This window comes from Girardinichthys multiradiatus, chromosome 4 (assembly GCF_021462225.1).
Source record: "Girardinichthys multiradiatus isolate DD_20200921_A chromosome 4, DD_fGirMul_XY1, whole genome shotgun sequence".
Taxonomy (NCBI): Eukaryota; Metazoa; Chordata; class Actinopteri; order Cyprinodontiformes; family Goodeidae; genus Girardinichthys; species Girardinichthys multiradiatus.
In genome coordinates this window covers 46,620,858-46,637,386 of record NC_061797.1, presented here as the reverse complement: position 1 = coordinate 46,637,386, position 16,529 = coordinate 46,620,858, and the positions used below count along the sequence as shown (strand labels likewise).

The 16,529-nt window shown below is 36.8% G+C and overlaps 1 protein-coding gene across 2 annotated transcripts in view; it reads right to left on the bottom strand.

Moving 5' to 3' along the window:
* Positions 1-1,499: 1,499 nt before the first annotated feature.
* Positions 1,500-16,529, bottom strand: part of kcna4 (potassium voltage-gated channel, shaker-related subfamily, member 4) — a 95,918-nt gene continuing 80,888 nt past the window's right edge. Inside the window, exon 2 of one of the 2 annotated variants that reach the window (XM_047363797.1) lies at positions 1,500-1,782. The gene's annotated coding sequence lies outside the window, so the exon portion shown is untranslated. Of the gene's footprint in view, positions 1,783-8,151; positions 16,288-16,529 lie in introns of those variants that run through there. The other variant, XM_047363796.1, reaches the window with a different exon arrangement.

Genomic DNA, 16,529 nt, shown 5'->3' with positions numbered 1-16,529 from the left:
TCATGATAATTTTAGCAGTATTTTCTTAAAGGGGAATAGGGGCATGACTCTACACTCAAATGCACAAAGAAAATCAAAGCATCATCAGTCAGTTTACAGCTGTGTTGGAGCAGAAGATTACAGTCAAGGCTGAATGACGGTCATATCTCACCACTTCTTCAGTCATCCTCTACTGTGTGAAAGAGACAGAGTGAATGTATGAAGAGAAGACTGGCTGTTTTTCTGCTGTGTCCTGAAAGAAAAAGTGTTGCCATTGAGCTTGAATCCCTGTCTGTGCTTGCTTCATTCACAGTGAAGTCTTAAAGTTGTCAGCTTGTAAAAGAGGGTTCCTAATCTCATACAAGATCTCTGTAGAGAAACAAGGCAGCTTTCCTGCCTTTTGATGCACTGTCTTCCATCTCTGTGAAACACACACATAACGTGCACACACATTTATCTCGTAACACCCCTGACAACCTTCCCTGACAATATTCACTCCTTAAACCTAATACTTAATCCCTGTCTTTTTCTAATTCCATGCTTTAATCCTCATCGTGACCCAAACCTAATCCTAATTCTGCCACTTGGCAGGTCCTTCACTTTTACTTCACATTTTAAAACTTCTTTAATGTTGGTCTATTTATCTCTTGCATCCGGTTGTCATGGACAGAGGGCCTCCTGGGTTAAATGATGACTACAAAATGTGTAAAAAATCTGTTCCTTTCCCATGTGTGCCTTTGAATAACTTGTAAAATATGAATGGAAATTAAAAAGCAGTGGACTGTAGATCTAAAGCTGTCTGTGCAAGATTCTTGGTAAGGCAAAAAGGCCTCACCTTAATTCCCAGTTCAGCTTAATTCAGTATATTTACTTCAGGCATTTCACAAGGTCCAATTCAGTCCAAATCCAATTTACAGGGGATACAACAAGTAGTGAAAATGTCAGATTTTCTAAGAATTAAATATTTCTAAGAGAAATTGTTCTCCAAAAATAAGAGCCTACATTTTAAGCGTGAGAGCAGGATTGTCGTGTTTTCCATATTGGACTCTAGTTCAGATACAACTATGGACATTAAAGCGGGTTTAAATAGATCAGAAAAATTATTGTGGTCTTTTTTTTCTGGGTATCCTGTGGATGGGTGCTCAGAAGTACTGGAAGGAAAGAGTGGATTTAAATGTTGTCCAGGGAATGAGAATTAAGAATGTAAACTGGGGCATTGTTGCTGTGGTCTTAGCTGGTTATTGTTTAGGAGCAGAAGATATATGTGCAAGAGAAATAAAATTTCACTGAATAAATATAGATTTGAGAGAGGACAGTGCATATTTGTAAGAAAGCAAGGTCTTTTGATGAGATAGCGTATCGTACTTGTTACTGTGAGCATGAACAGGTGTCGCCGACTGCTTGCACACAGTGCTTGCAGTTTTATCCACTTTCTATGATTGCTATGGTGCCCTTAAATAATGAGGAGGAAGTTCCTGAAAACATTTACTCCATTCTTTTATGCAGCAGAGAAAATTGCACAAAGCTACACATGCTGTGCATCAGGTCTCCATGACGGCCTTTACATGGGGTATAGTAGTTCAAATGAGACAAATGAGATGTAATTTCTTCAGGAAACCTACACCCACCACTTTCTGAGCACTTTCACCACACATAGCACAAACTTCCAAATGATCCCACACAGCAGACTGAAACAATGCATCTGCTATTTCCTCTACCTTTAGGCCCCTGTTGGTTTTACTACTTGTCATTCCTGACTTGGCTGCAGCAGTGTGCCCGTTGCTGATGCTAGGCCTTCTTGCACTGCAACAAAAAGTAGAAACGTTATGAGCAAAGACAAGAAAACAAAACAGTCAGATTTGACATTAAAAAAACTTATGTGGTGTTTATTACCAATTTATTGTTAAATCCACTATGTCTAAAAAAAAATACAAAATGTTGTTTGAAATATTCCCCCATATAAGTAATGCTTGTAATCACCTGGCTGTCACATGGAAGGATGTTACAGATAGGTACAAAAACAAAAGTCTTATTAAAAAGCTTCCTTAACGTGTTTCTATGAACCATACAGTTTTTTTTACATTTGCAGAAATGGATGCTTTATAGTCTTAACGCCATCTCACTGCAACAATTTCCTGGCTCAACTCGTGCTTATGAAGGCTGCACAGACCCTGATATTACTGTAAAACAACTGAGTTAGACATACGAAGCAGCCTCTGTGTTTTCTAAGCTCGGCTGAGCTGCGTTTGATCCGATTCGCAGCATCATGGATCATCAAACATTTGTGACACAATCAGCGTCCCCATAAATGAAATGGAGGAAAATAACCTGTGCAGAGAGGAGCTGGATCCTTATCAAGACTTTATCCTAGCACGGACGTGTTTTTACTCCAGACTACACTTGCTGTTACCATGACAACAAACTGAAATTTTACTTCATACATACAAGTATTTTGTTCATCACTGAGACATGCTCTTTACCCCCTGCAAAGTTACTCCTCACATTCCTCCTCCCAGTTCAGGGAATACACTCCAGTTCATTTCTTGCACACGAGACTGGTCACATAACTGGTTGAGAAGTCAAGATATGCCTGGATACTCCTTACTTGTTATGCACTTTCACTTTGGGAACAAACTCTTCTGATTGAATCAGCCTGAAACAGAGTGAGTTGAGTTGCTATTTGCAGATACGGTGGTGTGACGAGGTGTTTAATGGTGACCCAGTCTGGGAAAACCGCGCAGGAGAAGTGTCTGACCTACAGAGGATGAATGAGTACGGGCAAAAAGGACACCTGTTCAGACTCCTCGGCCAGATGACGCAAGAAAAAAATGTTGTCTCCTCCATCTTATCCCGAGGACAGTACGGATGAGGAGCAGAGAGAGTAGCTTAGTGTTTGAAAAGTAAGTTTCCGAGTATATCTGTTTGTATTATTGTGCTTTGCAAAGTATTCACACCTCCTTTAACTTGTTCTTGTTTTATTCCGTTAGAAGCAAAATCTTCAACGTGTTTCATTAGGACTTTATGTGATGGACTAACTCAATGTAGTGTATAATTGAAAAGCGTAAGGGAAAGGTTACATGGTTTCTGAACCTTTTTGCAGATAAAACTGAAAACCACCATGTGCATTTGTATTCAGCCCCCTATAAGTCAGTACTCTTTAGAGACTAAAATTTCTGCCCATTCGTTTTTGCAACATTGCTAAAATTTAGTCAAACAGCATGAGGAGTATCTATTACTATCAGTTTTCAAGTCTTGCCATGGATTTTCAGCTGGATCTGGGTTTGGACTTTGACCGGGCCTTTTTATACCTGCATAAGCTTTAATCCAAACCCTTTCCATTGTAGCTCTGGCTGTATGTTTAGGGCCGATGTCCTGCTGGAAGTGTTTGTACCCTGTAAAATATTTTTTTCTTTTAACCAGGAATACCATGCATTTAGCTCCATCCATCTCTAAACCAACTATGACCAGGTTCCATGTCCTGAGGAAAAGCATCCCCACAGCATAATGCTGCCACCACCATGTTTCACAGTCTTGCATGTAGGCCAACGACTTCAGTTTTGGTCTCTCCTTGCTTGGCCTGTCATTTTTTGGTAGATGGCCATGTCTTCAAAGGTTTGCAGTTGTGACATTCTTCATCCATTTTCAGATGGTAAAGTAAAAAGTACGCTATGAAATGTTTAAAGCTTGGTTTATTATTTCATGACATAACCCTGGTTAAACATCTCCACAACTTTATCCCAGCCCTGTTAATGTGTTTCTCGATCTTTATGATGATACTGGTTCACTAATATTCTCTAACAACCTTCTTCAGCATTATACTAGCATTTGAGAATCTTTCCATACCTTTATCAGTCTTGTGAACTGTATTTTTCTCTGTCTCTTCGGCTAAGAATCCTGCAATGCAGCAGAAGCAATATTTATCCCAGAAAAGACATCTATGTCACTGTCAATTTTAATAAAGGGGAATTGAAAAGAATATGCCAAGGAAGTACGTCCAAGGTCAGCATCACTGGGTCCAAGTGCAGAAGCTGGTAAATGTTCCCTGTGGAGGTCACTGCCCTTCATCATGCTGAATTTTGTCTGGCAAAAGGCCTGCTGACATTCTGAGGATGTAAAAGAGCAGTTTGTCCATAGCAGCAGGAACAGTTATTGCTGACAATGTTTCCATCAACAGCCCCATGACACCAGCGTTGTTTTTAAAAGAAGCTACCAGGTACCCTTTTGGGATTTGGGTGATTGAATTTCAGGGTCCCAAAGAGTGCTTTGCAGTGGCATTGGGTTTCAATGCAGAGAGAAATGGTGTGTGCCAGATTCTTTGGCATGACTAAATGGAAGCAGACATGGACCATGTGACAAGATATTGTTCTCTGACAGGTGTTACCTTACACCTCTGAGGAACGGGGTGTTTTCCTGGAAGCCGGAAGCAGACACTCTAACTAGTCTGGAGTCAAAACAGCTTTGCTGCAACACCATCTTTCTAATTAGCAACCTATGATTATAAATTCTTTGATTTTATATAAAAACAAAGTGTTTTAACCAATAAATCTTATTATAGTCATTACTTATTTTTCATAGAAAGAGTACTTGCATTTCAAGGGTTATACAGATTTAAGAGTCTGTTCTCACCTTTCATATCTTTTACCTCTCTAGGGTTTACACAATTTGGATGAAGACTGGGATGAAATACAGTGAAATTCAATTGATCTTATAATCCCAATTATCTAAGCAAGATTCAGCCGCTTTCATTGAGTCATTTACTTTATAGCAATCCTTCATTCTGAGCAAGCATGTTACAACAATGGAGAAAAACAACTCCATTTTAAAAGGAAGGAACCTCCAGCAGAACCAGGTCCAGCATGAACTGGATATATGAAGCAACTAACTATTGATGATTGAGAGGATCTAAAGCAGACACAGTTAAATGCAGAGGCACTGAACAAGGAGAACTTTCAATGAGAAAGAAAACCAAATAGTGCACCAAATCATCGATAGCAAATGCTCTATCCATGTCTCTGCCCATGAGAGAGAGATAGTTAAACACACAGGCACTGGTCCAGTGGCACTTTTAATGGGAATGGTAAACAGCGACAGCACACATTGCTAATGACAGCAATAGCTGCATCAATGACGATTACTAAAACATCTGCTCCCTCTCTACTTTTATAAACTTTTGTAACCACCATTAAACCTGCTGACAAAGAGCAAAGTGCTGTGTTGGAGACCTAGGGAACAATTAGATCTTTAATCTAAGATGGAACATGATTCTTTAGAAATGTATTTGAAAAAATAATTGTTTGAATTCTATTTCAAATTTGACAGCGAGACAATAAAAAAATGCTAAAAATAAGGAAATACAACCCCTTACTTTAATTCTGCAGCTATTTTATCTGCTAAAGGCTTTTTCTACTATAATTATCTGTGCTGGACGTTCATGTTCATGTAGTTTACTTTTGAAACAGCCAATTATGTTTTTTTTGCACCACTGCCTCTTTTCACTTGTTGGCGATGCAGCCATCTGAATGAGTTAGTGGAAGACTTTTAACTCATGTTAGTGTTTGTGGTTGTTATGTGCATGAGCAACAGTAGTACATGTGCTCCAGTGTTCTGCTACTACTACTACTACTGTAAAAGTTGAGTTTCTAAATATATCTTCTACATATGTCAGTTTTTTTAAATATGATCTAAACTTAAAGATGTATCTTTCAGGGCACAGAGGAAGGATGTTAAACTCCTGATTGTTAAAAGATTGTTGAACTTTAAAAATATCTAGTATCTGACCTTTTTTTTTCTGTTGCCCGAGAATTTGTTAAAGCCAGAAACTGTGCAACTCTGGTTGGTGTGTTGTGAAATGAGGAGACAGAGAACAAACTCTGCCGATTTCATCCATCAGCAGCTTGACGAATAACCTGGTTTTTGTCCAAGAGTCAAGTAATTGCACCACAACGGACTCATATAAAATATTTAAACATTGTTAAACACGAACAGCATCAAGTTTCAAAAGCAGCTGTCGTTAAAAGCTTGTGTGGATGAAATAGTTCTGTCACTGTGATATTCAGCCTCTGCTGACAGAGCTGAGGGACAGAAACGTTCAAAAATATGACCCAACACTTCAGCCAACTGCAAATGAAATGAGACAGCAGAGAGAGGGAGATGTGCCATGTTTTATCAGATCAGTTTAGATCTACTTTCATCCCACTAGAAAAGCTGTGACAGAATAGTTTGGGCTCAATAGTTTCTAAATTATACAATTAAATATCGGAACAACTAGGGATGTGTAAAAAAAAAAAAGTTACATTTCTTTGAAGAAAAACATTTTGCTTTTTGAATTTAGCAAGATGTCTTGTACTACAAGGTCCATCTGGCATCTGTAGCAAAACAGAAAAAGTTACTTCAAATGTGGTTTAAGACTTTAGTGAGATATGATTTTAATCATGTTTAGTCATCCTGCATCCATAAACAAACATATATGAAAGGACAGCTTGAAATCATATGTGTGATAGTGGACCAAACAATTTGAAGACTGGTTGATAAAATACTTTTTATTTATTTACATTTAAAAATGCTATTCTAACCAACCTGGCCCTGTGTGAGAGCTGAGTTTAAGTACATGAGCCACATAGAATCTGTATGACAGCATGAAGTAGGCTAAAAGATCTAAAAACAATAACAACAATTTCTAAGGCTTCCGGACTTCAGTAAACCACATTAAGAGCCATAATCTGTGTATGTAGAAAATATGTAAACAATGCATTCAGGGTCTGGGGCTGCTTTGCTGTTTCATGCTACCATCCTCCACAGTGATATGTTTTTCGTAATTGTGTATTCATGCACACAATAACTGGTCTGCGTTTTGCAATTACTACAAGTACTACAAGATCTGCTTTAAAGATGGAGGGTGGAGCAGGAACTTATAACATCATACTTCAGTGGGTCTATATTCACTTTTCTTTAGTGTAGTTTACTACCAAAATTTAAGAATATTTGACCTTTTTCAGACTTTCTTCCACTATTGCCCATAATGCCAATACATGTGGGGTTCAATCCAAACTAAAGCAGGATTCACATCTTTTGGGGCACCTGGGCATCAAGATCATTAGGATGCCAGTTTTAATTACATGCAAATACTTGGCAAACCATTGGAACTGAAACCGACAAAATATTAATCATGACCAAACAACTGATTCAAGATCTGACTCAGCAAAATCCATTAAAGCACAATGTATTCATAGAGCACTTACAGTAAAAGTCACCTAAATATTTCCAATGTATAGTTCAACCTCTGACCCTGGTTGTGTTTATACCCCAAGCAATCTACTTAAACAGACAGCACTCTTTATTTCTGACTTAATTGTGTAATTGACAAGGAAATCATTTTCATTATCACCTCCAGGTAAGCAGGGTAAAAATATTGGTGAGCTTGACATCTTCAGAGGAAAAACCACGTATCAATTAAAATAACATCAGCGCATCACACTACAGAGATGTTTTGTTGCTTTTTGTGGACATGAAGTTATGTCATGTCTTTGATGTTTGGGTATTGGTATAAGAGATATGGAGTTCGGTGTCTTGTATATCAGGACTTTATTTATTTGTTTCATATTTATGGATCAACTGACCATCTCAGTCTAAACATTTGGTGCTGTATACATAGTTTGAGTGGTCAAATGATTATTAGATGAATCAATCGGAAAATAGGTCGGGCTGTCATCAGTTGGAGGGTCTCCAAGGATTCAAGATAAGAGAGTTGCGGTGCTAATGCTGTTAAATTTTTAAACATCTCTAAAAAATCTGTCACACCTGGTTATATCAAATGCTTACAAAGAGAGTGTTTAAATATTATTTGACCAAGGCAGTGTGTCTTTTATGCCATTAAAACACAATTTAGATACACAACAGAGTGATGGTGGTATTGATAAAAAACGCTAGGATTTCACTGTTACAAGCTAGCACACAAACATCTGAAATCCCCTAATTTGTTGAAGGCTTTTCATTTAAAAGAGGCCATTTATAAAGCAACCCATTCATTTAATGATCATTACTCTAAGTCCCCTCTGCCCTGGGAACATCTTAGGATAAAGAATGAGCAGATGATAGTCACTGGGTTTTAGATATACACAAGATGATGAACAGATAAAATTTGAAAATCTCCCAAAAAAGACGTCTTAGAACAGCTTTGTTTTCTGAATTTTTATTGAATATATTATATTTTTCTTTAATCAACATTGCACATATTCCATTTTCAATCACATCTCATATTGCTGTCTACAAAATGTTATGAATGTAGAAAATCCAGAAGTTGGAAGGTTTACCCACAAACAATAATAAAATAAAACAAAGAAAAACTAAGGAAACAAAACAGGAGAATTAAGGTCAGAAGTGGCGAGCTCCAAACATACAGAGAAAGGGAAGAAGAGGAGCACCCTCATTGGAAAAGAATACAAACATACCTTGGGTTAGAATGCATATTTCTCAAAACAAAGCATCATGCAGAATAAAAGCAAGGCTAGCCAAAACTCACGTGGATATTTCTCAACACCTGAACTGTAGAAGTATTTTACATGTTCATTAATAGTCACTTGTTGTTTTTCCTTTGCTGATTGATGATATCTTTACGCTATTATGAGTGATGGTGGAAAATGAGCAGTTTGAATAATAGGTATACACGCAGGTGAAGCAGGAACACAAACACTAAATGCACCCACCTCCTCTACTGTCCCCAAAAACTGATATAATTCCCATCACAAAACACTTACAGCTGACTCTTAAAGAACAGTTTACTACTGGGCAGGAAAAATTACCATGAGAATCATTGTTAATGATGATAGATATGCTGTGTAAATATGACTGTAGCCTTGGCTGACCAAACTGTGCTAACTTGCATAGAAAAGCGATGATTATCGGTTTGTTTGTCCCATTATTTTTCTCTTTCGGTTTGAAAAATAAAAATATATATTGTTCATTTGTGTTTACTCTGTTTGTGTGCAGCTTTCTATCATTTACATACATCAGCCCTCCTTCATCAAGCTCTCATTCTGTAAATGCGTAAATGAAACAATTAAATGAAAGCAATATCTGTTGCAGTTCCAACAGCACATATGCACATAAACAAATCTCACAGCTAAAGAAAAAAAACTAAATGCAAAACGTATTGTGAATATAAAAGTATTAAAACTCCTTGATGTTTTCACAGTTTGTCGCATTGCAACATCAAACTTTAATATATTTCCTGTGTCAGACCAACAAAAAGTTATTTGTTTTTAGGTGGAAGGAAACAGATCCATGGTCTTCCATTTTTTTTACATATCAAATCTGAAAAGACTGGCATGCATTTAGAACCAACTGCAACTATTTTCCCATGAGTTTCTGTCTTGGTTTCCCACAGTGAAAAATGATGGTGGCAGTGTCATGCTGTGGGGATTCTAGTCAGAGTTGATGGGAAGATGAAAGAAGAAACATACAGGATAATCCCAAAAGAAAACCAGTTAGAGGCTGCAGAAGACTGGGTGCCGAAAGGACAACAACTCTAAATATTCAGCCAGAGGCCAAATGCACTAGTTTAGGTCAAGGCATATTCATGTATTACAATGGCCCAACCAAATTCCAGTTATAAATCTAATTCAGGAAAAGACTTGAAAATGGATGTGCACAGACTAATTTGACAGAATTTTAACTATTTGGCTGGGAATAATGGACAAAATCCAACTCTCTAGATGTGCAACACTGTCACACATACCCCTAAATACTTGCAGCTCCAATTGCAGCAAAAGGTGGTTATACAGGGTTATGACCGAAGGGGGGTGAATATGTATGTACAAAACACTTTTAAGATTTTTATGTGTAAAAAGTTTAGAAACAATGTTACTTGTTCATTTCAGCAAGGATTTGGTGCTGCTTTGTGTTGGTCTGTCACAATAAAAAACAAATATTAAAAGGTTTATAGTGACACACTATAATGTGACACACAGTAAAGGTTAAAGGAGTAACAATACTTTATAAAGACATTTGACCAAACTGCCTTCTAAATGTATTGTTTTTAGTGTGATTATTAGTGTTGAAACTCATGGCTCTGTCCATTTTTTAGTTAAAGTTTGTAAATTTGTATTCTAGTTGCTCTTATTTGACCCACATTTAGAGGCTCAGTTTAGTCAGTTTAGAGAGAAAATAAAAACATAATTTTCTCAGTCAGCAAGCAGTTGATTTTTCTACCTTTTCTTAGACTGGTGGATTAATAATGGATAGTCGCTTTATTCTCATCCACAAAGAGAAACTCATTGGATTCACTATTATTTTGAAAGTGAAATCTCAAAGCTTGATAAAAGGAGGTCAGTGTAATTAATTTACTTCACAATTTCATTCATTTAGGGCACGAACTGAAGCTATTTAGACTCACGGGCTGAGGACAGGTGGAGTGATAAGATATGCTTCTGTTTTTGTAGCTTCATTTTTGTTTTAAACCACACCTAACATTCACCGTTTCAATCAGTTCATAAAAATGTGGCACTCTGCAGCATAAGTGACCTTCTTACTCCATACAACTTCAAACACATTCCGAAGAAAATATCCTACGTGACTGATGCTTTAACATTAGGCCTTTCATTCAATTTATTTTCTGTTAAACAGTAATAATTTATTTTTTCACATTATTTCAGATTAAATGCATGTATCCAGTCATTTTACAAATATTTCCTTTTTCTGTCTGACAGCCTCCTCACAGTGTTTGCAGCAGTGACTCTGCTCTGCAGGACTGAAATGGAAACATTCTGAAATGCTTCCTATCAAACAGTATTGCGAACCAACACTCCATTACAAATTCAAACTGCATCATTGTTTAGCACTTCCGCAGGACTTTTCAGACAGATGTGATTTCATTCTGAGGTTAAGACAGAACATTTCTCTGAGGCTGTTACATTAGTTTTTATCCTCAGACTAATTCTGTACTTTCGCTCTGTAGATGTAGAGAATATCAATAGTAAGGTGTTTGAGAGCTTTCAGGACAGGACTGGCTGTGTAGGAAGAAAATATATCACATTTAGCCACTTTGTATTCTTTATGTTGCTCCAAAGCTCACTAATAGTAAATGGCCACATAAACTGATCACATTATGAAGCACATGTTTAACATTTTGGTTAAAAAGTTACATTTTCCACATGATTTGCCATGTTTCTAATCATTTAGGCTAATTTTGATTTTTGTTTTTATCGTAATGACAGTTTGGATTGTTTCCTTTAACATTTAAATAACACTGAAGGATCCTATAAATAATTTTTTCGATGACAATATCAAAAGTTACATTTAAGAAGCTTGTATTACAATTTATTTCTGGGCACAGAGCATCTGTTTCACATTATTAGAGATATTTTGTGGTCAAAGAGAAAGTAGGTTGTATTTAAGGAAGAGACAGAATTGCTTTGTTAAATTTTTCTAAGTAGTTAATTAAATTTAGGCATTTCTAGACATTGAAAATGTCACTTTTCTCTCTATTCATGAGCCTAATTGGTAGATCAACACTCATCAGGATGTCTTTTTTTTTCTTAATTAACTTTATTATTAAGTCATCATCTAATGGTCCTTCAAATTTAACCTGTTCACCTCTCAACCTCCACACCTTGTTTGCTTCTTTGCTGAATCACACCAATTATAAGTAATTATTACACCAATGATTTAGCAGTACTGGCAAAATATTGATTTTCAGCTCATAAGATATCCTTGACAATTATCTCTTATTTAATATAGCTCCATATGCTTTTGCCTCCTGCAGCACTAAGTCTGTAAATATCAGCCTTTGTGATGCTCTGTCTCCTCTGCATGACTTTACATGACCTGTCTCTTTGTTACAACTCCACTGCCTATTAAAGCAGAAGTATGCATCAGCATCGCTGCAGCCCCACAGCCTGATAAATTGTTTTAATTCAGAGATAAAGGAAATCAGTTAGAGGCTTTCCAGACTGTTTGTTCCGGTTGACTGAAGGATCAATTCCCAGGCTGTTCATGTTCTTGTTGCATCTCCTAACCTCTGGGCATCTTACTCTTTGGGTGGATTTCCCCCTGTGCAGATATCAAGCTATAGCTAAATCATTTGTACCTTAAGATGTTTTAAGTAGGTAGCTTCCAGGCACAGTTTAGTGTTGGTTTGATATCACCGTTTAAGGTCTCTGAGCACCCGGTGAGCTAACGTTCAGATTTAAATCCTCAGGTTATGCCCTGTCCCTGGAGCAGATGGGATTTATGGAGCCAGTACAGGTGTCAAACAGCTTATGTTTAAGGCACATAATCTGACAAGATCAGTTGAAGTAAATCAAATCTGAACATATTTTCACATCCTGGTTATGTTGTCATTCAAGAAAATGACATTGTTTATTTATGTTGGATCACTCATATTCTAATATGTTTAGCAGACAGGATGGAGTTGACCTTGTAATAGGTATTTTGACTCAAAGAATAGTATTTAGGAAGCAGCTTGACTAGGTCTGCTGAAATGTACCAAATCAATCAACCCACACCCCTAGGTGACGACTAGGTAAAGCTAGGGATGTCCTGATCCAGACTTTGTTCCATAAGTCTTTAAACATTAGGCAGTTGCCCATGTAGAGTCCCAGCCTGATACTTAAATAAATAATTTAAGTGTATCTAATCAATGCCGTGCACAGTAGCATTAAAGTAAGTATGTTGCTATCTGTGTATTGCTATGTTTGTGCTCCACACTCTTGAATGGTGAATACAGTACTGGCCACACTGTCCCCTAAAAACTGCGTCTTATTTGCTACTATTAGTTGGAGTTCTGAGAATTCCCATGGGAAACATATACCAAAGTATTTTTCTATATACTACATTTATGTTAAGAGTTATTGTTAAACTTTTGGTCAACAAAGCTTTGTTTGATTTACCTGAAGATGACAAAAAATTTCGAATGAACCAATTCGTCTGTTTTATGGTAAATCTTTTCAACTTTCAAGTCATTTCATATGTGAGCACATGCTGAATTAGCCTGAGCAAAATCCATTTTCTATAAAAAAATTTAAATTGTTCTCTTTAATGCAAACTTGGGGACACAATTACCCCAAAGTTTCAAGTTTTAAAAAGCTTTAGCATTCTTAATCTTTAGCCTACACACATTATCTTAGAATCATTTAGGTTTGTTTACTGCTGTTTCAGATTAAATTACAGTTACAGATATTTTATCCCAACAAGAGTTTCTGCAGGAAAGTCTGAACACATTGCTCCTATATGGGGGCTAACTAGGTCCAAAAAGCTATAATTTGATGACATACTATATCACCAAAAAATCATTTACCTTTACTATTTGTGTATGTCTGACTGCCCACATGCAGCTTTTGTCTTCAAAAAACTCACCTCTAGTTTCTTGCTGCTCTGTTAGGCTAATTCTAGCATGATTCTGTGTTTTGAACTGACTTATTGATAGTTCAGTTCATTTCAGCAAACATACAGGTGACTGTGTGCAAACAAAAACTACAGAGAGAGTTGTTGTTCTGTTTAATATACTCAATGTTTTGAATTTAGTCAAATTTAAAGAGCAGTGTTTTTTTTTTTTTTTAGCTGTGCTCTATGGGGCGTTTTCCACCAGACTGGTACAAGGGTCTTAGTAAGCATCAGTTCTTTGTGTTTCCAAAGAGACAAACTCTACCCCTGGCCCTGAAAAAAGCAGTTTGCAGCTGAAAGAGAGAAAATAACAGCTACTGCAAGAAACTAGGGATGGACTCATCAGAAACAGCAGCCAATAAAAAATCAGCACCAGATTACAACTCAGGGGTTTAATTTTGCTCGGTCCAATTTAAAATAAACAAACTGTAAGACCACTGTGCTTTAAAATTAAATAATGTTTGATTACCATCAAAATAAAACAGTCTACTAGGCTTATTTCTGACTGTTCTAACTGAAATTACCCATCACAATGTTTAAGTAGGTCTGCAAAGAGCTGCGCTTACAGCTGACTATTTCAGGCTGAAACCATTACCGCTATTTGTGACTGAATTTCTTTTACACTTTTGATCTTTTATTCTCCAGACAGTGCCAATAAAACTTTCTTTAAGAGTATTTTAATGTTTTCTACCTCCTGGTGTGGATAGAAGATCAGGTAAATAGGATTGTAAAGCACTGCTGGCTGTTGAACACGATGGTAATTGGCTAAGGGAATGATATTAGGGTCTCTATTTGAAAGATATTGGGATAAATAATTTTATTTGTGCACTATGATTCTTAAGAAAAAACAGACTAAAACAGGGTAAGGATCAAATACTAACTGGATGAGACATTTGTAATGACATATTGACATAGCTCTGACTTGGCTCTGGGATGGTGGTACTTTGCTAGTTTAAACTGGTACTAGCATCAGACCTAGTAGTCTCTCTTCCTCTCTGAACAACTCGGCAAATCCCAGAAAATGTGCATGATCAATACATTGTTGCCTGTTTCTAGCTAACTATAGGCAAAGTTGACAAAATGACAGACAGAACACCAACAACTGGGATCAGAAGCTAAGTTTAGCCAGAGACTCGTCTGAAAATAATCATCTAAAAATACTTTAATCGGGACGTAGATCCAATACTTGGGCTCATCCTCAGTTAAATGGGATTCCTTTGTAAACTACTTAACAATTATTTTAAAACAAATTCTTGGTTACAAGCTTCCAGACACTAAGGAAACATTCAGTAAACGTTTTTTTTTTTTTTTTTTCTGAGTGATGCAATTTAAGAGGCAGGTAAAAATCCAAATTTTCAGAAAGAGCAGCAATGTGACCTTTGGATTTTTTTTTTTTTTTTTTTAGAAAACACTAAATTTAAGAAGTCTAAATTCAAGCTTTTAGGAGCCATAGTAGCTAACACTGCATGGAATAGGAAAATATAGGGAAATAAAACACTGTCTTCATAAAAATATGACCTGTTACTTACTACTGCTGGCAGGGCAGCAGACTCTTCTAATCATTTTATTCACAGGCAACATTGCATGTCTAAGAGACATAACTAAGTTCAATGGTTTTCAGACAAAACTACACAGAGACCAACAAACTCATGATCTACTATGCAAAATAAAATAAAAAGAAAATGCAAAAGAATAAAAAAATTAACAGCAATGAAGAATGTCTGAGCAGCATCAGTAACAACATGAGGAATGTGATTGTATCATGTTTTCAACAAACCAAACATAGATTCTTGTGGTTGATGGTCATAACAGTCAAAGAAAGTAAAAAAAAAAAGTACTCCACCTGCATCACATCTTCGGACACACATGTAGAAACGTCTGATATTTACCGGTACATTTCTTTTTTATCCCCCTCCTATTCGGAGTGCATCTATATCACAACGTTTTTCAGAAGTCCACAACGTACAATAAATTCAGGGTTCACCTTTGGTTATGTAATTATCAAGGCTAGGTTTAAAAAAATATATAACACATGTTCATGTTACTTTTGCATACAGTAAATTCAGAGTGAAACATATCAGTAAAGCAGCTGGTCAGCTTCAAATTTGCATCTGAGAAAATAAATAAAATAAAAAGTTAGGTACTATATCTTGTTAATAGACCGGAAGGTGAGAGCTCGCAGAGTTTCATCTGCTGTATCACCGTGATAGAAAGTGAATGTGGCAGATATTTATGACAGGTGTTTATGTGACTGACATCTTTGCTTTAGTGTAAGTGGATCTTGATGAAAGAAAATACTCTTCCGGTGTGTTTCAGTGTGCTGCGTTCTCTCCCATAACTTTATACATCTTCTAAATGAGAATATTTTATTGTTATGAATATAAATCAAGATTTTTGTTGCCAGCAACTCAGGCCAGCCTTGTTGTGTTGACAATATGAAACAAGAAAAAGAAGTTTGCAGTGCTGGCTGCATAAAAGCAGAGAGCCAATACCATTTAAGAACCAATGATGCCTACAACGCCGACCCAGCTAAAACATAATGTCGACATTACAACCAAACATCTCTATCATAATAAAATATTCACATCTGTTCCTTACAAGACACTTTTTCACATGAAAAGAAAACATCTTTAAACTTCTATAAGTCTCTTAGTATCATCACTCCATACATTTATATATGTGTAATTAAGGCAATCATTTCGGGTCACAACTTACTCTCTTTTAAGTCCAGTCTCAACTCTTTGAGGGTTTGTTTACTGACATATTACAGCAGCTTTCGTCTCTGCTTCTCAGAATTTGTTCAATGTCCCGTCTGGTTGTTGCTTTTTTCAGTGTCCGCTAGTGCTTAAAGTTGTCTGGTCACAATGTTTTGCTTGTTGTCTGCACTCTCCAGAGACGTGGGGATATTCCCTTTCTCTGTAGTTGGCAGCGCTGCAACAAAGACAGAAACAGGAAATGGGAGGAAATTCGTCATCATTCTTCAGAAAATGGCACCATCAGAGTGCAGCAATTTGCCCAAACACAAAACTGATGCAGGGCATTTTTCATTTCTCCTCCCAGAGGCTGTGCATGTTGATACCAAAACAAAGACAGATAAAGCCAGTAAAGAACAAACAGCAGTCTGGAATGAGCCTTGTTAAACATACTAGTTAGCTAGGCATGGTAAAGGGGAA